At 37.0% G+C, this 27,925-nt stretch overlaps 1 long non-coding RNA gene across 1 annotated transcript; it reads right to left on the reverse strand.

The window, feature by feature from the left end:
- Window positions 1–1,499: 1,499 nt before the first annotated feature.
- On the reverse strand, window positions 1,500–22,969 carry LOC148223910 (uncharacterized). Its single transcript, XR_015803080.1, has 3 exons — window positions 20,970–22,969; window positions 16,734–16,829; window positions 1,500–7,172 (listed from the first exon to the last, which is right to left on the reverse strand). It is a non-coding gene; the product is annotated as an uncharacterized LOC148223910 (long non-coding RNA).
- Window positions 22,970–27,925: the final 4,956 nt, after the last annotated feature.

Consider the following 27,925-nt stretch of genomic DNA (forward strand, 5'->3'; position numbering starts at 1 on the left):
CACCAGAGTCTCCCTCTTTAAGGCAGGGGGAGGGTTTCTCACCAGCTGGGGAGAGGTACTCCTTCAGCATCTGGCCCATCTCACGTATCTCCTTTGCTAGCACCCCCACCCATTCTGGGTGGTTCCTTTCCGAGGTGGGCTGTGGAGCAGGGTCAAACTCTGGGGTAATATCCCTAGTCTCTGGGATAGGATCAGGCTCTGGGGTAACCTCCCTAGTCTCCGGGACAAGATCAGGCTCTGGGGTAACCTCCCTAGTCTCTGGGACAGGATCAGGCTCTGGGGTAACATCACTAATCCCTGGGGTAGGTATCAGGGTTGTTATCCAAGTCAATCTCCCCTTATCTCTGAATGTTAGATAGAACAGGTTTAACAGGGATATAAGCAACACTAGCCACAATATAATGTCATTAGCATTTAAAGTGGATTGGAACCCCTTGAAGACTGGTGGGGTGAACTTCAAAAACCCTGTGATGGGTTGAGAAAAAATTTCACCTGCTGCCACTTCCTCACAGTAAGTACCATTATTGAAGTAGCCCCAGAAACACACACTTAGAGTGTGATAGCTCTGAATCCATGTGGCCATCTTCCAGAGAAAATTAAAAATCCATGAATTCCTCAACTGATCAACCCACATAATAAACTGGATAATAGCCACAGTAACCTTGGTTATGAAACTCATGTTTAAAAAAGGGCTTGCAAATGGGAGAGATATAGCAGTGACCACATGGAGGCCAATCCAGGGTAAGCTGGACAGCATGGTGTCACCTACCACAAGCTTGGGTAATTTAAGAACTGTTATCCCCTTTTCTACCCCTCTCTCAATGCCCTCAGGCAATGCCCCACGTTCCGGGCGCCAAAATCTGTCTCGGTTTGAAAGACAGGTATGGTCTAAGGAAAGGCAGGAGCCCCTTTTCTGCGATGCAGAGTGCAACCCCCTTCCCTTTTAATTATTTTAGGTCCAATTCAGACACCTTCAGGCAGGAGATATGGGGATGAGAATAACAGTTCTTTACTGGTATTTAACAAAGCAGAAAAAAAACAACAACAGCTATAAAAATTGGCAACAGAAACAGTCTAGCTCCGCTCCAGTCCCTTCTGGCCGCAGGCCGTCTCCCTGTGCTGTTACCGGTGCTGTGGGGGCAGGGCAGGTCCCGCGCAGTTGAAGAGGGCTGGGTGATGGCGGCCGCGGCCCAGGGGAGAGAGAGGATGGGGAAAGTGACTCCCCCCTCACGGTGTCGGTCGTGGTGCTCAGCAGAGTGTCCGGAGGTAGTAGGGTGAGCTGGGAGAGCAGCAGAGCGATGTCCAAAGGCAGGGAGCGTGGATCTCAGCGCTGGGATGACAGGGGAAGATGCCAGAGCAGAGCCCAGGTTGTCTTCCCACTCCAGGAGCCAAGCGAGAGCCAGTCCCCCGCTCCAGACCCCCCTATCCCACCTTTCCTTTTCCGGTTCCCCCCCCCCTCCCCCTCCACCCACCCCCCTACGAGAGAACATTATCTGTCGTTTTAGGGTGTAGCCACAATTACTTAGCATAACAATGGGAGAAATTCCACAGAAAGAAAAGCGAAGCATTCAACCCCCAACAGAGCTGTACAAGGTTTTGCAATCATTTAACAAACATGATTAAAGTTGGTAAGGCCACGACTTTACAAAATTAGGATTTGAAGTTCATTTTTGTAGCTCAGGTAAAACCTGTAGTGTTTTTGTGTGTAAACAAGAGTTAAACACAGGGAAGTTTTTTTTTAAATAATAAAATCCATTAATAATGCTGATATATTTTTACTGATCACTGGAGAAAAAAATAATTCAGTTCAAAAGAATTAACAAAATTAAATAATAATGAAATGTAATACAGTATTAAAAAGACATAACTATTTAATTATGGAATAATATGATATTCACAAACACTCCAGAAACAGAATAATGTGTGTAAGAACCTTGACTCATGCTAAAACTTCTATTTATTTTTTTTGTTTGGTTGGTTTTTCACACTGGCAATTATAGCTGAACAGAATTCAAGACAAAGGTTTAAGTTATCATTTTTGCAGATTATTTCATTTTATTAAACCAAATTTTTTTAATTCACTTTCACAACTAATTCTATTAGCAAATAAATAAGGTTTTTAATTTTAAAATTTAATTTTTCCTCTTTTTGTCCTGCATTATCTCATTCTTCTTTTTATATAGTAGGGATTTTTTTGTTTTGTTTTGTTTTTCTTTAATAAAACTGGGGTTTTTTTCTATCTAAACATCTTTTTTAGTTATTTTCACTTTTCAGATGTATTAAGAAAGCTACCACCTGGAAAAAAATAAAGATACAGCAAGAAGCAAAATTATTTGCCGGAAATAAAATCTGCAAAATATGACTATCAATCAGACTTTTGAGCCTAAAATCTTTAGTGCCATGGAGACAATTCACATTCTGCTACCTACTTTGCCACGCAAATTTATTTTCTTTTTCTTTGGCTGTTAGTACATTAGTGATACATTTCATTTTGATATTGAGAAATGGCACAATACAACTCCACATAAATCTTAAGACATATGTATGCACACACGTCTTTGGACAATATTGTCGCCAGGAAGTTTCAGAGATTTCACAGTAACCCCAGGTCAGTCTTTGTCTTATGAGTGTCTGCCAAGAAGGCTGTCATCCAGCTTAAGGTCCTTCCCTCAGGAAAGCATTAGCTTCATTGTAGGAATTGTATGAAAATAAAATGCTTTTATAACCTTCTGAGTGCTGCTGTGAGCATAGCATTGCTGCTGGACATGTTGCCTCTTTCTTTCAGTGTATGAGACAAATACTCATTTAAACTCGTGCATCATTTTTTGAAGGTGCATTTCAAGGGGAAGACAGTACATCTTCACAAGCATACAGTTCAGCAGCTGAAAAGAAAGTTCCACCACCAGCACAAATCCTTTCTTTTCTAATCTTTCAGGAGATTTTTTTTCTTCTTCCTTCCCCTTTTTTTAAATCAAGGTTTTCTTGTTTTGATACAATTGCCTTCTTGTGCTACAAATTTGATGTTATCTCTGACAAAGTTTTCTCTTGGATCCCAGAAACCTGGGTTTTTTGAGCTTTCTGTGCTTTCTGGCACTGACCCCCTGGGGAACACTGCTTTTGACCTGAGGCCTTGGAGAAAGCTTCCAAATTTGAGTGATGAAGTTAAAACCACAGGTGTGTAGTTAAACAGAAGTGTGTGCTTTCACATGGTGAAGGGTTTTAAATTGGAGGTTTTTATAATATAGCAATAGGTATGGGACAAGATGAAGGATTCTGGGTAGTGTCTCTTTCGGTCCTTCCTCCTTTGTGGTTTCAGGTAGCAGTTTCTGGTTGGACAGTTAGTGCCACACTGAGGGTCATGGGAATTTGGCTATTGGGTTTAAAGTATAAATAATACAGGTGTTATTTCTCTATTGGACTGTTTAGCTTTAAGAGACCTTGTAGCTAGCTGCATTCATCTCCATTTTGCTCGCTTTGAGCTGGTGGCTAGAAGTGTTGCTGAACTTTCTGTACTTTAGATAAGATTTAATAAACAACCAAGCCCAAACATGAGAAAAGCCATTTCCTTCGTGTGTTTTTTAATCCCGGTTCTGAGTGAAGACAGAAGAGACTCCAGACAAACCACTAATTAAGTGGTGCAAAACACCACACTGTTATAGCTTTCAATCTACAATGACATTTCCTCTCACCCTCAGTAACTCTTTTCCTGGCAATTCCCAAAACACTTGAGGAAGTTCAAACTGTAATTTCCTGTCTTTACTCTAAGACAATTCAAATTCTGGTAGAACACTCAGAATATAGAATGCTCCTTTTTCTCTCCCTTCTTGATTCTTCTGTTCCGACTACAAATCCTTGCTACAGTGTAAAGACCACTTCTCTTGTCTGTTCCTGTCCTACATAGATCCAAGGATGCATCCCAAGGAAGTGGTGCAAAAGAACTGTTGAACAAGCAATAGTTTCACTGCTTTTCAGTTTTCATCTACAAATTCAGAAAAATCCTTTGTCCTAATCCTTGGGATTCTTCTGCTTTAAAACTTTAAGTTAATGCTGGTAAAAGCTGTGCCTCTCAGTTTGTAGATCTCTGTGTGTGAATGCATATGCCATCCAATATGCAACAAATACACAGAGAGGTAAATGAAATACAGCAGAGTTACCAATTTCAGTTTCCAAGTATAAAGAATGTCTAGTCAAAGCATATATTTTTTTCCTCAGAGTTTCAATTTGTCTAGGCATCTAGCATTTGAGAATATACTGGTGTAACCCAGCAATATACAATATTGCTAAAGCAATTTATGTAGAAAATGGTATATGTGTTGAATGCATACACATGTTGCTGCTGAGAAAATGAAAACCAATTAGCCCTTAGATAAACAGATTATGGTTATGATGTGGGAGATAAAGAGCAGTGATGAAGAAAATTAAGAAGTCTCCAAGCTCTAGTAATTGTATCAAAGCTTGGTATTTTCAAGTGGAAAGAATAACTTTGGCTACATGCATTTAGTGGCTGCATAGGGAATAAGTCCTCTACTGACAAATCAAGATATGGAAGAGCTGCAAAATGAAAAGCATATGCAGGTATCAATTACATGACAATATTTTACAAGTTTATTCACTAAACGGTTGATAACAGAATACAAAATAATGATGTGAATTGCGAAAAGCATATGTATGGTGTTAAATTATTAAACTTCAACAAATATGTTTAAAAAAAAAATTATACAAGTAAGTAAATCGGACAAAAGTATACTGTAATATTGCACTGCCAGAGCAAGAAAAATCCCTTCCTTCCAAAGCTGAAAGGTAGAACCTTTCAGAAGTTGGGAACACCACTTTTAACCAGAAGTGATGGAGACCCTGCCCTGCCAAAAGGATCTCAGCCATGCTAGGGCTGATGGCTGAGCAGAAGAGAGAGCAGCCAAAATCAACTCCTCACACCTGGCAAGAGAACAAATACTAGGGCTTTACTCATCTGATTTTCCAGAGACCAGGTCACACAAACATAACTTAGTGTTTCTGTCTCTTGAACAATCATAGCCAGATAGCCCCGATAAGATGTGCTTCCATCAGTAAGAGAGAGAATTTTCATCGAATGCAGCTTCCTTTCCTTAGGCTGCTATCCCAGCACAAGTCATAGTCCACTTTAAATCATTCCAGCTTGCTGTCTGTTCACAGATTAAAGTGGAAAAGAAAATAGTAGAATGAAATATTCTGTATTTAATACCAAGTAAGAGAATAGCAAACAGAAAAATATTTAAGACATATGTACCAAGGCAATACACATACCAAAGCATGCTAGGCAAAAGAATAAAATAGAGTTAAACTGACTAGAGAAAGTTGATCATTTTTCCCAAGGAGAAATTATTCACTAAGGAAATAGAAGCAGAGGGGTTGACTCTATAGAAATGTACAAAAATCTCAAGCTGCTTCTCCCTGCCCTAGGAAATAAAACTAATAAAATGTAAAATAATTCTTGATATACTTTTACAGAAACATCAAACATAGAGGTACATATTGGTACTGATTTAAAAATTGATTTAAATTACGCCATTTCCTTTTAATTGGTAAACCATTTTAAAAACTATCTTCTCCAAGTGCCAAGAAAAGTCAAACTGGTATTTTTACCCATAGTTTGGCTCAGTTGCTTTCAATATATCTTAAAACCAGAATCTATTTTCTTACCACATAAAACAGCAAACTAAAACCCAAGTATCTCTTTCCAAACTCATCTGTGATCAGGACACAAACTTCTTCAGACCACAGACGACTTCTGGAAATCCAGCAGGCTAATGTCTGCACCAGTTTAACCAGTGGACTTTCTCTCCCCAGTGTTCTCATATCTGCCTCAGTTAATTAAACTAAATTCTTTGCAGGAGGCTTATTTTTCAAGCACCTGGCCTCATCTGAGAATTCTGAACAAAAATCAATTTAACTATGACAACTTTTTAAGTTAGTGAGGAAATGAATCTCATGAAAAAAACCCAAACAATCTAACCAACAATGTATAAAATCAAAATTCAAAATCAGTCATGCATGAGAAATGAGGAAAAGAGAAAATTCAAAATACCAGTCAAGACATCAAACACTTTGTCAAGTATATTCATATATTCACTCTTGATTTGTAAGTATCCAGTTACAGTGTGTGAGAGCCTTATCCTGGTGAATATGTGAATACTGGACCCACCCTTAAATTCACTCAGTTGTGAACAAATGAGGCTGTCTTTGCTGGATTATTTAAAATTAGCTTGATCAACAATTGTGTATCCATCTCCAAATAATATCTTGTGGGTGGGTTTCTATGACTTTGCATCTGTTTCCACAAATGAAGACAAGGATAAGGAAAATTATTCTCCAGACTGTACCAACTGAGCTAATAGTGTGGTATCAGTGCTTCTTTCACTATGATCTTGGTGTTCAGACTCTTAAAACTCAGTGCAGAATCTGCTCACAGAGAAGTACAAAGGAAGACAGAACCCTTAGACAAAGCCCTTGCTCACAGAAAGAGTTCCTTCCCCCCAAAATAGTGCATTTTTCCAGATCTTCAGGTATCTCTTTTTTAGGACTTTTTCTGCAGAATTCCAGATGTTCTTTTCAGAAACACAGTACTAGTCAGGAAAGAGGGAATAGCACAAAAAGATTAAAGGCCTGTTATAGTAGCTTTAGAAGAAAATGTACCAGATTAATCACCTCAAGCCATTCAGGACAGGCTACCTACCATAATGCCTGTTTTTTAATTAAAATCAATTAATGAGCAACATCCATTCACCTATTTAGATTTCTGTGTCAAGTATTTTCATTAAAGTACAGATTGCTAAAATATAAGATCCAGCAGAAAAGACACTTCACACTGAAATATACATCTTGAGTTATCAAAGAATGGAATTGATCCTATCTGAGACACAAAAGGCTGTTAAATCATCAGTCACACACAGGAAATCATATCTGGCTTTAGAAAAATACTGAAGCCTATGAGGATAAGAACTGACACTAATTGAGAGGAATGACAAAACTGTCTTGCAAATAAAAAAGAAATTAAAAAATTTCATGGAGAAAGATTAAACTTACCTGAATACATTTCAAGAATTGATCTTGTTATGCAAAGTTGGGGTTTTTTTAAATTTAGGGTCACCCTACTTCGAGAAGTTCCTTATCAGACATAATCAGAGATCTAAGGCCTGCAGAAAGAAAGAATTCCTAATGAAATGGAAGTAGAAAAGACTTTGTGAAGTCACATGGATAAAGGAGCAAGAATTTTGATTCCATCACCTCTGACTTTTATAAATGTTTGTAGCAAGTCTGTCTATTCTGCTATTGCAATCTTAATAATTTTGTGATGCATATTACCCTGAAGGCAGTTTGAAATAAGAGTGATTTCAAGATAACTGAATAAGAGAAAAGCATTTCTCTCCAAGGAATGTGATAGGTTAGCTAGCCCTAGAAATGTATTTAAAAAAACATCAGAAATAATACATATTCATACAATGCCATTCTGGGCAGTGTGTTCCTGCCCACAATGTACAGGAAACATCCATGCAAAGCTGAGATGTCTTCTTTCTGCAGTGAGGTGCTGGAGCACCTGGGCAAGCTGCCAAGAGAATCTCAGTTCCACGGAGAATAAATCCTTGCATGCCAGCTCTTAACAATTGTAAAATACAGAGTGTTCCAACACTGAACTCATTCCAACTGGTTAACTGCTCTAGATACATCGTCATTAATGGGGTTTAACCTAATTCTGGCTCTGCAAAACTGCTTTATAGAAAACAGAGATAAAAGAAGCAAGAGCTGAAGCAAAGACTTTATACAGTTGTAGTGATTTTAATCTGAGAGACCCTTCATAAATTCCTTATGAATCTACCATTAGGAAGAAAGGGGACTTAGGTATTAAAGTTGTAATGTATTTTAATTAGTGGAGTGATTCCAAACAGATTTAGAATTTGGTTTCCTCAGACTGCCTCTGAGAAAGAGTTTCACTAATTTATGATGGCCTTATAAAGTATGCTTGAGTTTCTAGCGTTTCAGCTCCATTTAGACTTGATTATTTCTTTTTGATTACTCTGGGTAGTGTCTTGGAGATAAATCATCTGCCATATGATTTAGCACAGCAACATATTTTTTGAGAAAGTTGATTCCTTGGTTTCACTGAGACTGTTTTGAATATCTTGGACTTGCAGAGAGACATTCACAGTTACGTTACTTTGAATGATTGATCCTAAAGATAGTTTGCCTTTGTCCAAGTAGGCTAGGACATGAATCTTAAGAAAATTTGTTTAATTGTGCTGTCTGTAGCATTCTTCAATAAATCATCTAAGAATACAGTTCATTCTGAAACTTACAGTCAAGCAGTGTTAAAAAACTTTTTAAAATTCCAATATGTGATCTCAATTGAAATAAAGAACAGAAACTTACAATGTTAATACTTTAACAGAGTAGATTTCTCCATAAGTTTTGCTCGAGTTTCATGGCGCAAATGAAAGCAAGAGTCAATAAACAGAAATGACATGAACAATGATGCTTTTCCTTTTTTTTATCCTTACTTGAACATTGCATTTCCCATTCCTGTCTTGGATCTCACTGAACATCACTTAAGGCAATTCACATGTAACTTAGAGATGGCAGGATTTGCAAGATGAGATGTAAGAGCAAAATAAACTTCTATTTGTGATTTTTTATTTTTGTTTCCCAAGAAAGTTATCAACACTTTGCTAATTCTGCTTACACTGAGTAGACAGCACTTTGGAACTGACTATAGCGCTGGCAGAATTAAGGAAAGTGCTAAATGTGCTTCAGGAGCCAACACTAGTGTTTAAATGAGAGCATAAACTTTGGGTGAATTATACACCCTTTTTTCCCTTGAAATTTCATACTTGCCATATAGTTGACATAATTCACATGCAACAAATCAATTCACCAACAAAATAAAAAATACAAATCAGAGTATTCAATGTCTGAGCCCATGACATCTAAAGGATGACTTACAACTCCAAGATTGTTTAAAGTTAGGAGATAACCAACAGTCATGAGTTGTCAGGTAAATTGAAACAATACAGTCCATCTATAAACATGGAGAGTCCTTCCTCAGTATACTTTCTAACACTGTAGAAAATCACCTATATCAAATAAAAACATACCACCATTTTTTAATCTTAAATACAAAGATAATTTTATCCTTGCCTCCAAAAATGTAGAAACATGAAAAAGAATACTTTACACTAACAGTTATAAAAGTCAGCCTCCCAGAAACAGTCCACAGAGGAGAGGAGAGGAGAGGAGAGGAGAGGAGAGGAGAGGAGAGGAGAGGAGAGGAGAGGAGAGGAGAGGAGAGGAGAGGAGAGGAGAGATGGAAGAAATGATATGAAACAGATGTTAGTCATGGAGAAAAAATACACCAGTGGAAAATTTTCAGATTTGTGAAGTGATGCAAAGAATCTATATAGAACAGGTTCTCAGTCTTCTGGGAAAAAGCAAGTGAGCTCCAGAAAATTGCTTTGACATTTTTGTAGGTATTGCAGTGAATCACAGTCTAGCTTCCATAGGACATATGGCAACACTGGCCATGAATCTCATTATGTTATTGAGCCCGTTAAAAAAAAAATGGCCCTGGTTCTACCCTGATGCCAGAAGTCTGAGCAGAGAGCACTGGAGAAAATTCTGTTTAGCACAATTAAAATTACTCAACAAAATATACTGCTGCTGGGAGTCATGGTCTTGTGTAGAGCAATTCCCTATGTAGCAAATAAAGTATGATGATCATTGGAAAACTTTCTCTGTCAAACATAAAGTCAAATAGCACTAGCAACTGATGAGCCAGAATACAGCTTTTAATTAAAAAAAAAAAGTATTGATGGTAGTAGTGATTTGTGGAGAATCCCCTGCTTCTTATTAGGAGAAGATTTATTTTATGAGCACAACATTTTCTGGTAGAAACCAGCAGTAGGCTTAGTTGGAAGATTTTTCTTAATACAAAACTTTTCAAAAATTTCTTTACAATTAAGATAGAGATATGGAAATACTAATGAAGATACTAAAGTGTGAAGATTTTTTCCTGTTGAAACCATGCCTCTTGTATGGACAGCTAAATAGAAGAGATTCAGCCTGGCCTCCTCTCGTCTGAGGGAAGGGCCTTAGCCAGGAAAAAAGCCATTGGTTTATTCATCTTTAGTATTTCCCCTGAACAGCATTTGTACATGGCAAGTTACTATACTGCCTTATCTGAAGTATCACTCTTTGTAGTTTAAATTAAAGAGAATTCCAGACTGCTTATGAATCCACAGCCCTAGAAGTGTCATTGACTCTGTACAGTTTTGATACCATTACAGTTGTTTATTGAATCTGAACTTTTTAATGGAAAAATGGTAATTTCAGTGACATTTTCATCAGAAACTAGGCCTGTTGCATGGATCTCAAGCTTTTTCTCCTATACCTCAGTGGGCTGTTGCAGAGCTCAGAAAATTCAAACCTTGTGTGTTAATGGTAACTCAGTTCTCCTTAGGCACAGGACAGATATTTTTCCTCTTTACATTTGGAAGTACTGTTATTTTAGCTGTTTATTTTGAAATGGCACTTACCCTATCAGTGAAAAAATCCAAAAATTATTAAGAAACTAACTCCCATAATTGCTGTTGTCCTACTACATAAAGTATTAAAATATTTCCAGCATATTTTAAGTACAGCTGAATAAGTAATAATATTACTTGCTGTGACTGTTTGATTACTTTAAAAGTAGCCACATAGTAATTTTATTAGGAGGTGTGTTAAAAATTAATGGGTTGAAATTTGGCAGAATGTCATTGGTTGCAAATGAGGTGAGCAGGTTGTTCTATTCACAATTCAATGCCAAAGGAGAATTGCTTTGCTTCTAGATGATTGTCCAAGTAACGATCTGCTTAAGACAGCAAAGTACATTGCATATAAGTCAAAATTTGCTCTTGAAAACTGGATCTTCTATTACACAATAACTTCTCTCAGTCATCAGAAGACTTTCAAAATTACAGAAAATATTTTGGTTCTGCTAGAACAGAATGGGCAGGCTGTATGGCTAGCACTTTGTAATTAAAGAACATTAAAAGTTTTTCCAGTTATTAGAAATTACTTTGAATATCAAGTGAGTCCAAATAGAATTGTCTAAATTTTTAAAAATTAAAGATAAATTTGAAGGATGGAGATTTTCAGGTTCTGAAAGCAGGTACCTTTAATGCAGTAATCTCATAACTGATAATCTGATCTTGCTGAGTATGAAATTTGGGACACGAATGCATTCATAAAATGAAAAATTACAGCTCAGAAATGAAGAGACATATTGTGATCATAAATACATCACCTAAAATTAACTGTGACAAAGTAGAAAAAATCAGAAGAGATTTCTATCAGAGGTATACAAGAGTTCTCAGATACTTGACTTACTATCTCAATCTAAGGAAAAAAAGTACTTTAATCAAATTCAGCCAGTCTTTGACAAAAAAAAAAAAAAAAAAAAAACCAAAAAACAAAAAAAAAAAAAAAAAAAAAAAAAAAAAAAAACCAAAAAAAACACCAAAATCACAAAAAATCAACCAACTAAACAAAAAACAGCAACAAAAACAAACAAAAAAACCTTCTACGATATATTTTCAATATTGGCTCCAGACCAAAGGCCAAATATGGACTGGCTTTAAGAATTATTCACTGAGAGTTTTATTACAATGATGATGCAGAGCTGAATTTTTCATCAATGGTATAATACTGATTTTAACCTGGTTTTCTTTAATGTCTTAAATTGTCTGGAACATATTATTCCCAATAGTATCTCAAATGCAGTATCAGAATATTTCTTTTTTTAAGAAAGGGACAGAGAGTTTTCTAAATATTGATTTTCTTAAAGCAAAGCTTCAGATTAAAATTATTTTCTTTCATATTGTATGAGTTTTTACTTTTTTAGTGCTAGACATATTAAATCAAATCATAAATGAGTTCATAATAACTGAACTCAACATTTGAAGGAAAATCTATACTTCACAGAAAATTTAATAATATTCTAGGCACTTATCTAAAGTGTAATTCAGAAGAAAAACCACATTGCAAACTCTCTTCTTGGCTTTTTTCCAGCAAGAAAAAAACATGTCACTTACTACTTAAAGAAATACTACTGGTCTTAGAATAATGCCATTGGTGTCAAAATGGAGTAGTTCTGAAAGTGAACAGAAATATTCTCAGATACCAAAATAAAATCTGTTGAGGAGAAAGATATGGAAAGGCACATCTAAGGTTTGGTGGCACATCTGAGATGTCAAGGTCTTAACTTTGAAAAAAAGCACAGGAATGAAACCTGTGTTTCATATTAAGCCTAATATTTTTCAATATATATATTGCTTTTAATCATGCTGTTCTGTAGAACACAATATTGGCTTTAACTTAATTTTTGCACATGAGCCCAAGTTATTCAAATACAGGCAACTGGAAATCAGTTTAAATGTGTTACACATTCAAATAGCAAAATTACTGATGTTGCTCCTGCCTGGTACTGGGAATCTGCATTTTCTCCAGAAAAGGACCTTGTAATCTTATAGATTGAAAAATAATACAAAATAAAAAAGAAACTTTATTTCCACAACAGTATTTTGAATTATATGTTTTTTAATTCAATTAAAGTTAAGTAGGTTCATAGTATCCTGGCATAAGGTCACAAAGAACCCACATGAAATATAATATTGTCAAAATAGTCATCACATCAAACACACAAAGTAAAATTTAAAAAAAAATTGCTTTTCAGTAGCAACTGAAGATTTTCCCAGAATTACAGAAATTCAGAGGAAGTTCTTCTAACCAGTTACCAGGAAATCAGAAGTTGTACAGTATAGAAGTCTAATTCTGATGTCAGTCACCCAAGGTTTCCCCTCATTTAATACCATGAAGTGCAATTCGTTTTTAGCTCAGTTTAACCAAGATCCAAATCAAATTTTGTGGTGAATTTAGGAAGTCACTGACTGCCTCAAGTAACGGAAATTTCAGAAGGAAATGGGGCCAAAAAAGTGCAGACCCAGAAAACTCTTTAATGTGTTCTTCATTTTCTCATCCAGAGTTTACTGAACAGTGTGTTCCCTCCATTTTTCCCACTCTAGCCTTCCCGAGGTGAAAGAAGAAAAGAATTAGCTGGAGGTATTAGCAGTGAAGAAAGGAGAGAGAGAACAAAGGAGACATATTAGAAATCATCTATTTCAGCAGCCTGCAGATAAGAAAAATACGTTCTTCTGTGGGTGCCTTTCTAGATCACTGTCATAAACTAATTAATCTCATATGGGTAAGAAAAAGCAATAAAGTGACTTTGAGCTTGGTAATAATTACCTGCTGAATGCAGTGGTCACAGATTTCTCTCACCTGCAGGGCCATCTCCCATCTCCTCAACCTCACCAAAAGGAAATTCTGATTTATTAGTAGAGGTTTATGGGAGACTCATTGCAGGGATTTTAGTTTTTTCCTTTCCTAGATGAGAAATCAAGAAGGACTCATTGTGAGGAACAGTAAATGTATGGACCCAGGGAGGAACATCTTCTGCAAATCCTGCTGAAGGAAGCATTTATGTCTAGACTACTGAGAGATGTAAGGGAACAAAAAAAGGGGAAATGGAAGACGCTGGAAGAAGGAAGATGATGAAAGTGTTGTGGAAGGAGAAAATTAGGAAGCTAGAGAAAATATTGTAATGTGAAAGAGAAGCAGCCTTAAAGTTCATGAAGAGGACAGAAGCATGTTGGGGTCTGCCTAGGGACAAAGAAAAGCAGAGGTCCCACCTTCTTTCATCTGGTCCTACAGGAAAGCAAGCACAATTAGTGCAAACTTACTAAAGGAAAGGAGGAACTATTTTCTTTACATCTTTGATATTTAAAAAATTAGTCAGACTAACAGAATGGGAAGAGCACTTGTGTCTAACAGAGGTGGAATGGCTCTTACCATCATTAACCTGGTACCTATGTGAGTTTTTCTGCCAGGATCAGCCAAAAGAGATACAGGAAGAAATAGAGGAAGAAAGGGGTGGCTCAGAGAGTTTGTACCACTGGGGAAAAAGGAAAGACTGAGAAGACCTGAAAACACAAACCCTTCCAAACAAATTATTTTGTCTGCTGTGAATGCTTCATCTTGTTTAAATATGAACCCTATTGTTCAATGTTTCAACTAAAATGTTAGTGCACCACAGCATTGTGAGAGAACATAGATGGTTAGGAAAAGTGTACCTGACAGCTGTGGAGAAATATTAATTAAAAGTGAGGCAGAAGAGCACAACTCAAAGGTATTCAACTGCATTTGAAGTATACTCAGTGAATTAACAAAACAGTTAATACATATAAGCTGTGCAGGTAACACAAAGGGTGGTCACATCACAAACAGTAGTAGGGACCAAGTAAAAGGACAGGGCAATATTCCCACAGTTATCAACAAGATTCAATCACACTGAATGTAGTTTTTTCAGCTGCCGACAAAACAACATATAAAGAGAATTAAATACTGCATATGTACTGAAAAATGTGAGAAACATATGCTTTAAATACATCTTTAAAATAATTTGAAAGAAGATATATAACTGGGATTACAAAGCGACAGCAGCAAAGTGATTTTCACTTCTCCTTAAGTAATGAAAAGACCAACACAAGCATAATGAGTAGCAATAGGGGTTCACACTACACAAAAACATTACCGAGAAATCACAATGGGTGCAGAAAAGTATTCAAAGGCTAAAGAAAATGTCATCCTGAGGGAGATAGAAAGAATTCAATCACTACAGTTTATGCAAAAGAAAGTTAATGACAGTTAATGTGAGTGGTTTCACAATGTCCTACAGAGAAAATCTCTGTTAAGGCACTTGGTGAGCTATAAGAGAAAGAAATGCAAAACCCAATGTCTGGAAGCTAAAACCAGACAAATCCATTATGAAAACACACAGAGTTTTAATATTGATTAATGAATGGAAAAAAAAATATCAGAGGAAGTGATAGATTTTCTCTTTCTGTCTTGATTATTTCCCATTAAGACTGCCTTTCTGGAAGTCAAACAGTAGCCAAACCAATTAATGGGCACAAGAAAGGGATAGCTGGAGATCAGCTGTATAACAATCTCCTGATCCTTCTAGATTTAGGTATTCTAAGTCTCTGTGTATCTCAAACTGGGGAGATTAGCAGAGCATGCTTAGAGGGCATTCACTAGGTCTTTGGGGGAGAGTGATGTGGGTTAATTTGACCCAAGAAGAGACACAAACCTTGCCCCCATTTGTATTTCAAATGTCATCAGTCTGTAATGCTCTTGTGCTTGACAAGCAGATCAGATCCACTCCAGAAAATAAAGTTATTCTTTCTGCTCAGGGAGCTTACCACTGCTTTGGATGTAGAAATCACCATATAACTTGACAGTGATGGGAGAAGCTCATTTTTTACTGACCTGCAGGTTACATTGCTGCAACTAAAGCAAAAGTTGTCCCTACATACCTCACTTCTAGAGTTAGCCCAAACTGGAATATCCTTTAGTTTGTACAAAGTCAGGCAACAATGAATTATAGAACGTATGTGTTATTCTGAGTAATGTGCCTGTCTGACATGACCCATCTCCAGATTCTTGTCCCTCAGGACATCTAGCACACAGACAGCTAGAGGATAATTAAGGACAACAGTTGCTTTAATTATGAATGCCTTTGCCTTTATCCGTCTTAGCAAAGCAGCTTTAATAAGCTGTCAAGTGTTTGTTAAGTGTCTCTTAATGTCAAATGTCCACAGATATTTGTTGTTATAACCTCTAATCACACAGCTGTAGCTTTCTCATACAGATGGTAGATAATAAAGATGTGTCTTGGTTATTTCTTTATGGTTTATCAAATTAATAATTGTCATCCAGCTTGGCCTTACTTGGGATACAAGATGTTCTGGGCTTATTTCTCAAGATAAGCTTCATTTGAGAAGAAGGGATTTGTGAGTGGTGGTTTTGCTACCATTTTTCTTATTATTATCTCTAATTCTAACTGCCCTCATTTATGCTGTCAGAAAGGGCCGAATACGTTAAGGTTTCAAAATATTTTTTGTGCTGATCATGCTACTGATTGTTCACTATAGAACTGGATGGATAGCCAATTTCAGAGGAAGAAAAAAAACTTTCATTGCAGAATTAATAATAGATGGCACCTGTTCTTCTAGAGAACTTCATGGGATAGAAACATTGATTTTTAACAATGTACCTAACACAAAATGTTGAAAATTAAGCATTTTAACTGTTGCTACATATTTTATAACTGATTTAATTGACTATGCCATTTGAGACATGAACGACATTTTGGCTGACAAAGGTCACGATAAATTCAGCTGCTGGCAATGTAATTATCCCTAGTCATTTATTCATCTGTGTGTTTCCAAGCAGTAAGATTTCTGCTTTTACAGATGTGATAGGTAACTGTATCTCCTTTTTACAGGATTATATCTATGTTTCTTTTTATCTGTTTATTTCCGACAATTACAGAAGTGCACCTGAAGGCCAGAGTGAATCAGGTTCTTGCAAATAGTTTCCTTGGAGCAGATTAGAATGAAACAACAGTAAATGGTCAGTGTTTATAAATATATACACATGTATGATTAATTTTAGAACAATTTGGTTGCAATGGAAAGGAGGTATGTAGCCATTATGGTTATTATTATTTTTAGTAATATAATAATATAAAAGCCTGCTTAAGAAAATATATAAGGAAAAGATAAAAATAGAAAGAAAGGATAAGAGTAGAAAGATATCACCACCCAGGTATCCAGTGACAAGACTTGATTGTTGCAATATTGATGTCTGTTGGTCAAAAGTTGTGGTTGCTGTTTTGATCCACTGGCCATGGGGAAAGCCTGTGAAACACAAATTTCAATGGATTAATACATGCTCAGGCTATGTGAAAGCACACAAGTACCTCCCCTGGGGGGAAGTTTTACACTGTCTTTTGCATTACTGGCTGTGTCGATTATGGGCAGTTCTCCCAGAATTTATTTTGGGCACGCTTCAGGGGGTCTTTGATGGTATATGGTGCATCTACAATGTGATAGCTACAGCTACCTCTCATGTCAGGGTAGCTGAACCAGTTATGCCCCAGCAGAAGGGTGAATAATGTGAATGTTCCAACACCTTCCCCAGCTGATAGTGCAGGGCGGGGCAAGACTTGCAACTGAGCCACTTGTGTAAGGAAGGACATCAGCATGACAAAAAGTATTAATCCACCTCACAGGATCTGCTTCCTCTGGCCTCTTCCCTTATCTGTCTCAAACCCCAGCTTCTTGCTAAACAAAGCTTGCTTTGCCATGGTCACCGTCTGGTGCTCCCACCCTCTGCACCTGGGCTGTTACTGTGCTCATTCCCAGCAAAGCACCTGCTGCTTTTGCAAATGGTGATCATCAACATTCCAGTCTCTCACAGTGACAAAGTAATGATTGAACTTGGTATAATAAGAATAGTACATTCTTCCTATAAGAAGTGAGGAGTGGAAACTGGAGCAACTGCATTTTACAAATAATCCCAATAGTAAAGGAGAAAGTTGAGTATTGCCTGTCAGAGCTTCTCAACAAAACAACGTACAAAATCTCTGGCATAATCAGTGAAAAATATGTCAACTTGAATTTCAAAAGATAGTTTTAAATAAAAATTTGTTTGTTTGGATGAAAAATAAAACATAGATTTTTAAATAGTTTTGTTCATGGCCCAATTAGTGCATTATGATTACACCACAATAATTTCTTCATTCTAACTCCAAGACTGAAAAATGTCATTTTGTGATGAGGGGTCTTATGCTGAATCACACTCTAGATTAAGTTATCTTCTTTCTCTGAGTTTAGAGAAGCCTTGGGAAATTAACCTTGCTAGCCTAAAGCTAACCTTTGCAAGTCCAATCTACAAGTGCTTTTCTGATGTAATTTAGAAACTGCCCAGAAAGAAAGTGGTGCTATAAATTATTTCCCTCTTTTTATGTGGATTAACTGTCTGTGAACGCAAACTTTAAGCCACCTGGATACCTCTAAAATTTATATTCATACCTTTAGCTTCCAAGAACCACCACTTTCTTGTCATATTTGTCATACTTGTCATACTGAGGCATAAAGTCTTGATCTTGGCCAGCATAGAAAAAGCAGCAGATACTCAAAATGAATCAGTAGAAATACTCAAAGTGAGAAAAATCTCAAAGTTTACTTTCTGAGAAAACTTTGAAGGTTCCTGTTTTTCTCTAGTGCTAGCCATGGAGGCAGTAGTTCATGACAAGTATTTACACTAGGCAATCCTGCATTTTGTAAGACATTTTTACTGGTCATCTGAACTTAATATGGACCTTGTACTAACAAATAAGGACTGATTGTGGATGTAAAAGTTGGAGGCAGTCTTGGTCACAGTGATCATTTTATGGTGGTGTTCAGGATCCTGCATGCAAGAAGGAAGGCAGTAAGTAGGATTACAACCCCAGACTTCAGTAGAGCTAACTTTGTTTTCTTAATGGGCCTACTTGGAGAAATTCCACTTTAGGTTAGGTCTCTGGAAGAGAGGTAGTTAATATTAAGGCTTCACTCCCTAAAAGCTCAGTATCTCTATATATCTGTAAGTAAGACATCAGGGGTCAGGAAACCTGCATAGTTGAGCAAGAAGCTTCTGGCAAAATTCCAACAGAAGAAGAAAGTGTACAGAATGTGGAAAAGGGGATAGTCCACTTTGAAGAAATACAGGAATGTTGTCAGAGTATGCAGGGATGTGACAAAGAAGGCTAAGATCCATTTGGAATGAAAGCTGGCAAGGGATGACAAGGACAACCAGAAGAACTTACTCAACTGTATCAGTAAGAAAGGGAACACCAGAGAAAATGTCAGCTCACTGCTGAATGAGGTTGGTGTCCTGGTAATGATGGACACAGAGAAGGTGGTTACTGAATACCTTTCTAGTCTGAGCCTTTACCATTAAGTCTGGACCACAAGAATCGATGCCCCAGGAGACCAGGAAGCTCTGGAGGAAGGAAGAGTTTCCCTTTATAGAGTAGGATAGGGCTAGAGATCAATTAGGCAAACTTGATAACGGCAAATCCATGGGTGCTGGTGGAACACATGCATGAGTGGTAAGCCACTCTCCATCATGTTTGAAAGGTCATGGAAAACTGCAAAGGTGTCTGAGAACTGTAGGAAAGCCAGTGTCACTTCAGTCTTCAAAAGGGCAGAAAGGAGGATCCAGGAAACTACAGGACAGTCAGCCTCACCTCAATCCCTGGTAAAGGGGTGGAACAGCTGCTCATTCTGGATGTCATTGACCATGTGGAGGAAAGGAAGGTTATCAGGAGTAGTCAACATGGATTCAGCAAGGGAAAATATTTTTGACCTATGCAATATCCTGGAATGACTGCCTGATAGATGAGGAGAATATTAACGTTGATTTCAGCAAGGCTTTTGATGCTGTTTCCCACAACATACTCATTAGGAACCTTAGGAAGTGCAGGCTGAATGAGTGGACAGTGCAGGGAATTGAGCAATAGCTGAGGGGCAGCTCCCAGAGGGTTGTGCTCAGTGCCTCGCTGCAGGCTTGTGATTCGTGCTGTATCTCAGGGGTGAGTACTGCCAGCTGTAGATGTGATTTTGGATTTTTTTATTCTCCAAATGTGTGAAGAGTGTTTGACAAATTTTATCAGAACATTTCAAAGTTTGTGCAGTGAGTTTTATATCTTAGATTAAAGATCACTATATCTTATTTGAATTACTATTTAACTTTAGCAATATTTATTAGAAAGAAATTATTGTATAATCAGATGAATTAGAAAAATCAATAAATTCCAGTAGTCCATTTTTAACACTCTTTTAACATTGCTTTCCATGCTAAGGAAACTGAATGTAATTCTAATTCATTATGTATAAGACTTTTGATCTAAATAGAGAATTTTCTTTGAACTATATAGCTGCTATTCAGGCTAATTTATATGTTACAGATTTCTTAGTTGATAACTCTAAGCATACTAGCCTTACAAGCCTAGTACAGTGTAAAACTTTTCATGAATTCTCTAAAGAGATGAAAGAAAGAGAAAGTAGAAGAAAACAAGGTAACCAACCCATTATAGTTGTTTTTGGTGAGTGCTTTAATTCAAACTTATAGATCCAGGTCTCATCTTTAGAAAACTTCATAAGCTTAGAGATATCCCTGCTGAATTCTGAATTAGAATGTGCAAGATAAAAGCAAATGCAATCCTTAAATCATTACCATAGCAACATTATTAAAGTTATGTTAGATGAGACTGCAACAATGTTTCTACTTTAAAAAAGCACAACTGTGCTTCCTCCTTTTTAGTAGTCCATACAAAATGAACCATTACAGAAATATTTACTTCAAGTCTGCCTCAAAATTAGAGATTATTATCTCAAGTAATGTTCAATCACCACTAAAATAGTATAAAATCTTTGGCAACTGATACATTGTATTAAAAATTTAACACCCTAAAATAACAAATCTAAATATTTTACTTACAACTGATCCACAAGAAGTACTGAAAATTCCAATAAATATTATCATTTGGAATGTAAAACCAATATACTTTCCACCCATTCCAGCAACTGCTACAGAAAGATATCTTTATGTATATAGGCACTCTAAGTTTGCTAGGTAAAACTTTCAGTATTATTTGTGGTTTGCAGGTACTCAAAAGTACCCAGTAGCAATGCATGACAGGTACATTTTCTCCTTATTCTAGATTATCAGAACCTTTTTTTTTTTCACTTTGCCTAAATGTCTCTAAATATTAACACCTCTTTCTTTCCCCAGGAGATAATTACCTAAAATATAAACATATATTTGTTAATTATGAAAGGAGCGGGAGTAGAAAAGTATAAATCAGGAGATTGTTGAGTGAAAAAAAGATAGATATGGTCTCTGAAGTGCCAACCTTTCAATATTACACCAACATTTTAATGGGTGAAAAATTTATTTACATCAGGTTAGTTAGGCAGTTACTTGGGAGTAGAAATGGACACAAAACTCACAGAGAACTGGAATCACAGATGTCCCCAGTGCTCTCATTTGCACAATGCTTGGATATTTTTCCTCTGCCTTTTCAGAAACCTATAATGGAAAATGCACTGTTAGAAGTTCCCATAAAGTTGCTGTGTCAGCCAGAATGATTGGCACATGATGCACGCTGCCTTTCTTCTTGCACATATTTGCTTCATCCTGGAAGGCATTCTAGGCTGCAAGAGAATGGAAACAAGGTATCACTTGTAATCAGTCACAAATCCTTGGCAAAAAAAAAAAAAAAAAAAAAAAAAAAAAAAAAAAACAGTGAGTTTCTTGCTTTTAGACAGCTTTAATTTCTTTTTTCTTTTGGTGTTGTGTCTTCAGGAAGGGACAAGCATTCATTCAGGCCTTGCATAAAATAAATACAAAGTACTCCCTATTTCCAGAAGTAATATATTCTCATTCTGAAACAATTTATTGTGGTCAGCCTGAAATTAATAGCTTCTTCTTAATGCCAAAATCTTCATTTCTGAAATCAACTCCACATCCTCAAGAGGAGATTTTTTGTGGCAGTGAGATGTTGATCTGCATGCTCTCATTTGAAATTACATTGCTCCTAAATTTGTCCAAGTTTTCAGAATTTAGAATCACATCCAAAGATGAATTTTTTGCTTTTTGCTTTGAGTTAATGTCCTGGTTTCACCTGGAATATAGTTAGTTTTTGTTCTAGTAGCTGGTACAGGGCTATGTTTTGGATTTAGTATGAAATCAATGATGACACACTTATTTATGCTTTTGTTGTTGCTACATAGTGCTTACTCTAAGTCAAGGACTTTCCAGTTTCCCATGTTCTGACACTGAGCAGGTGGACAAGGAGCTGTGAGTGAATATGGACAGGACAGAGGAGCCAAACTAGCCAAAGAGATATTTTATGCCAAAGAATGTCATGCTCAGCATAGACATAAACTGTGAACAATGACTAGGAGCTACTGATCAGTCACTGCTTGGGGAGGGACCTGGTGTCCACTTCCAGGTGCTGGGGGATTGTATTGTGTGTGGCTTGTCTGTCTTGGACTTTACTTATCCCTTTTTTGGTGTTGTCTCCCTTTATATTATAATTGTTGCTGTTATTTTTATTTTATTTTTTTAATCTCAATTATTAAACTGTTCTTAACCTATAATTTGTACATTCTTTCTAATTCTACTCCCCATTCCACCAGGGAAGGAGGGTGTGGGGAGCAGCTGTGGTGCCTAGCTGGGGTTTACACCATGGTAGTTAACCAGATGTGAAACTAGAAGGGTTATAATGAGATTTCCATGAATGCAAGGCATCAGCAAGGATGAATTGTAGCAGGAAAGGTAAAACTCATCATTAGATAGCAAGGGTCTGTCTAATTAAAATTTGCAAAGTGAAGAATGAATCATGCTTTATGTTCTGGAGTGCTGTGAAGTTTTCAAGGGGGAAAAAAACCCCACAGTTCTTTCAGCATGCTCCCCAGGCTGCTTGTGTGACCTAGCAGGCACTCTCTGAGTCAGAGAACATTCTGAAAAGAAATTCTGTCTTTTAAAGTTTCAAAGAGAGCATATGGTAGAGGTGGATATATGAAATGGAGGTTTTGATTCTTCAGTAATAATGAATGGACAATTTCCCTCACCAATTCTTTTTCCAGTGATGTCCTAAGATGAGATGTCTCAGAAAACAATGCCATATTGAAGCCTTAAACATTTGATTTAAACATGCTCCTCATTACTAATAAAGCAAATATATTGTGTGATAATTCAGTTCACAGTCCTATAATTTACCTGAAGTATTAAATTATCAATAATTGCTCCTCGATTGTAATTATTAACTTAGAAGAGCTGTTGGATTGGCATTTCAAGTCTGATGACCTATTTTCCCCTTTTCTTGCAGAAGTGCAGGTGTCTCTGTAGGCAGACAATGAAGCACATAGCAACTTGGCAACCTTATAGGAATACTGAGGCAGTGTTCTCAGAGCTTTGTTTTTCCTAGTCTCAGGAAGGGACCTGGGAGTCCTGGTCCATGGCAAGTTGGACATGAGCCAGCAGTGCCCTGGCAGCCAGAAAGGCCAGCCCTGTCCTGGGGTGCATCAGGCACAGCATCACCAGCCAGGCAAGGGAGGGGATTGACCTGCTCTGTGATGCTCTGGGGGAGCCTCACCCTGAATATTGTGTGCAGTTTTGGGTGCCACAATGCAAGAAAGACATTGAACTATTGGGGGGCATGCAAAGGAGGGCAACAAAGGTGGTGAAAGCCTTGAGGGGAAGCTGAGGTGCAGCTGAGGTCACTTGGCCTGTTCATCCTGTAGAGGACACTGGGGTGAGATGTCATTGCAGTGTCCTCATGAGGGGAAGAGGAGGGGCAGACACTCATCTCTCTCTCAGTGACAGGACCTGAGGGATTGACCTGAATTTGTGTCAGGGGAGTTTTGGGTTGGATATTAGGAGAAGGTTCTTGTCCCAGAGGATGTTGGGCACTGGAAAGGCTCCTCAGGGAAGTGGTCAAAGCACCAAACCTGTCTGAATGCAAGAAGAGTTTGGACAATTCTCTCAGGCATATGATGTAATTTATGGCCACATCCTGTGCAGGACCATGAGTTGGACTTTGATGATCCTTTTGGGACCTTTAAACTTAGGATATTCTTTGATTGTAGTATTTTTTATAATTTTCTAATCCCAAAAAGGCTTCTCGCAACAGGATTAATATTTTGAAATTGCAATGACTGTCTGCATCCAAGCAAAGTCCCTCTGCTTAATATTTCTTATCCAACATGATGGTCAAGAGCAGATGTCAGGGGAAAATACTAGGACCAACCAAGTAGACAGCAATGCTTTGCCAGAACTCTCTTGCAGACTCCAATATTTTCAGCTCAGGTACTTTGTGAAAATACATATGCTTGAATTTTATAGTCTTTTTGGATTTCATTGATTTGCCTAACGGCTTTTTGCACTCATGTAAATTTTCAACAGTCACTGCATGTCATGCCATGGAGCTCTGTAGCTCACCTACCCATCATGGACAGAATCACTTCCTTTGGTTCCTTTTGCATAAGAATCTCCACAGTTTCATCTGGCTCCTTGCTCTTTTACCAGAAGAAATTTTGAGCTGCATCTTTGCCATGATGTGTAAGTTTTTACAGGTCACTACCTAGTTTTTTACACTATTTCTTTTCTAAGCAAGGGGTCCTACTTTTCCAACTTATGCCTTGTAGAAAAGTATTCCATATATCTGATCATTCTCTGAAATTTTTTGCTCCTCTCTGAACTTTTTCTAGCTTTATCATTGCCTTTTTGTAAAGGGAGGAGTGTGGGAGAGGCAGATATTCAGAACAATGTACATGATCTAAGATAAAGGAGTACCTTGGATTAATTTTAATTAAAATAATACCAAGATTTCACTTTAGATTACTAATAGCCTTCTTACAGCCTAGTAAGTTCAAAATTTTCCAGCTAATTCCCTTGCCAACAATTAAATCTAAATTCTGTTTGATTATTGCAGTAGAGCATTATGGCAATGAAGTCCTCCCACATGCTTCTGGAACTGTAGGTAGAGTATATAATCAATACTGCTTGGTGTCTTTAGTAACACCTCCCTTCAGTTTGTGCTACTCACTGATCAGCCAAGAAGAAGGAATAATTGTTCCCGATGTTCACAAGTTAACGTTAGTGGTGTAACTGAGCTGCAACCAAAAGTGGCCTGATAAGATTAATTACATTTAAAGGAAATAATGGCTTCTCATGGGGAAAATAAAGCTCCTGCTCAGAATCTAAAGGCTTTCAGATTATTTCAACTTTATTAATTTTATCAAGTCTACATGGCCCAAATTATCAGCAGCATTTTCTGCTTCCTTTAACTTGCTTACTTGCTTTTATCACTCAGTTCTATGAGTTTAAAAATCCTAAGCTCTGAACTGGCTTGTTCCTAGCAATGTACCATTTGCTTGTATTTATTTTATGAAAAAAAAAAAAAAAAAAGAATGCTAAATTGTGCTTTCTGGGAGGTGTAACAATTCTGCCTCAAACGTGAAGTGGCCACTCACTGTCACTGACTCACTGTCATTCCTAATGATGTACCATGACTACAAATTATTATCTTCCTCAGATCAGTCAGCAGCCACATGTGAGCTCCATGACAGTTCCCAAACTTAAATAAATTTTTCCTTTCTCTCCAAATTATTTTCAAAATCAAGCCAGACGAAACTGCAGCCCAAAACTACCTTTAGTTTTGAGCACAAGTCTAGCAGTATCCTATTAAAATTCCTGCTTTTGTTTCCCATGGAGGCCAACAGTGTCTACAGTCAGTCCTATTTGGATGTAGACAGTTCCTGGTGGTTTTGGGGGGTTATTTTCTTTTTGTTTTGTTTGTTGTCAATATGAATGTAACAAAGGTTAGAAGGCATTCAAAATTAAATTCTGTTGCTCCATATTTATTATGTCAGTGCTTTTTAGCTCAATTTCCCCAACTGCAATGTAAAGATAATTTTCCCTGACTGGAAGCGCTGTGAACACATGCGAGGATATGTGTGCCACTGTACAGCCATGTACATGAAAATGCACTCATGGTTGCACAGAGCAGGACAAGAGGCAACCCTTTTTAAAAACTCAGTCTTTATAATGATTTATCCCTGTAGTAGAATTATATATAACATATTATGTTTGAATATTAATGTTACTTATAATAGTGTGACACACCAAAGGAAGACATTTGAATAAAAATAACTCTGATATTAGTTTGAACTACATTTAAAAATACCATTGTACAGAATATAAAGCTACACAGTGGTGCCTTACTGCATAATTATGTCTTTCAGCCAGGTTTGTGTTGTGGACAGAAACAATTAGAACTTTAGGGAAGGAAAGATGTTTTTATAAAATTTTCTAACTGTAGCAAAAATTTCCCATTAGGTTCAATAAGGGAAAGAATCTTCTTTTCACCTTGCAAACTCCTTTAAGTCATTGTTACTCAAACCCTGAGGCAGACTCTGACATACAACTGAAAATGAAAAGGCACTGGTCAAAAGCATATCCTTGGGGAGAGCTGTGGTGTATTTTGCATCCCATTTTTGTTTTCAAACAAAGGATAATTCCATTCAACAAATTCAAGTAGAAGTAGGAAACTTTTATTCGATTTATTCTTTATATTCTATTGCAATTTTTATTGAAATCTCTTATAGGTTTTGTTAAAATTGAAAAACTAGAAAGTTATTTTATTACAGGTTTTGTCTAAGAACAGCATGATTAGATCTTTACCCAAGGTGTAAATAACTGTGAAAGCTGAATTAATGTGCAATTTACCAGCCGTAGTTACACAAACAAAAAAAAAAAATCAGACCTCAGATTTCGATAGTCAAGTTTCAAAATGAAATTACAGTTTACCACTCTGAATGCTTCTCTTCAGAATGAACAAACTAACTGGAATAATTATTTCCCTTTAGCCCTGTCACTGCTCTCAGCACATAAGTGAGTCTGATACCGAAGCCTGGGAACAGAACATTATTAAAAATGTCAGGTTTTCTACAACCCAAAGTTTTGGTGTGGGATGACATGAACATTTGAACTGACCATCTCTGTTAGGAACACCATAACAATAAAATTTCTATGTGATATTACTCTCTTGTATGCTAATATCCAGTCCTGCCTTTGTGACACCTGGGGAGTCCTGGAATCCTGAAGGGTACCAGGTTCCTTCAGGGTCACCAACATCCTACCTGTCCCAGGTAGAACAGTAGAAGATATATGAAATCACCCTAGAATAAAGTGAGCTAATAGAGCTAAGAAGATATAAACTCACCTCATTTCATCCAGAAGAGCCATGGTGAGAGAGAAGCTGGAAGGCTGAATGTTTCAGAGGCATGCATGCTGAAAGTAGCACCGTCTACCATCTTACCTTCTGGGATTTAGGGAAATACATAGAGAAATGAAATAAAAATATGTAGGACAAAGAAAAAGTGGTAGCAGTAAAATCAGTAGTGTTGCTGCATTATCAAAGTTCTTAAGTATCTTTAATATCCATTAGAGATTTACAAATTCCAGAGATTATACAAGAAACTTTTTTTTTTGCAACTCATTTGACAGGAAACACATTAATAAATGTATTCAGGTGAATTCAGGTGAAATTATTTGTCCATGAAATAGTAAATTATGTGATATGTCATGAATTGAGCAAAAATGTAGATGCATTATGAGAAAAAGTTTATCAAGTGACCCTACTAAAATGCTTTAACTGCCCAAATCCAAATCATGACTCTGCAATTGGTGCTAGTTAAATTTACTGAGTCATACTCCAGGGAAGAGATAATGCACTGTGCCAGGGGTTAATCACAGAATAACTGAATTTTCTGAGCTGGAAGGGACACACAAGGATCATTGGATCCAACTCTTAGACTGCACAGGATATTCTCTGCAGGGTCTCCCTGCCTTCAAGGGAGTCCACATAATATGTACCTTTCTGTGGCACATTTAAGACTTAAAATAAACTATAAAGGCCAAAGACAAAAATCTATCGAAGTTGTTTCTCTTTTCCTCTAAGAAAAACACTAAAAAATATCTCAACTGACAATTATAAAATTATTAAATATTAAAACAACAACAAAAAAAATTTAAAAGCCCTTTGCTCAATTTTTAAATTCTCTGAGAATTACAAATTACAAATGTGAAATACAAAATATTAATCAGAGAAAGATAATAAGAAAGTCCTCTGTAAAATAATGTACACCTTGTAGGGAAACCAAAGCTGTAAAGTTCTAACAACCCTGATAGTGGCTTTGTCCTGGTGAAACTTGCCTTTCAGGCTGGAAATAATCTTGCTATTCCTTTTAGATCTGCACAGATTGTTAGCATCCTGGCAAAGCTCCTGCTACCAAGCTTGAGAACAGTAAGTAAGGGACAATGGGTAAAGAGGGCAGTTTTTGCACTGTACATGAGCCAAGTCAGAGCTAAGGTTTGATATTCTGTAATAGGAAGAAAA

Source organism: Sturnus vulgaris, chromosome 4 (genome assembly GCF_052056855.1).
Source record: "Sturnus vulgaris isolate bStuVul1 chromosome 4, bStuVul1.hap1, whole genome shotgun sequence".
Lineage (NCBI taxonomy): Eukaryota > Metazoa > Chordata > Aves > Passeriformes > Sturnidae > Sturnus > Sturnus vulgaris.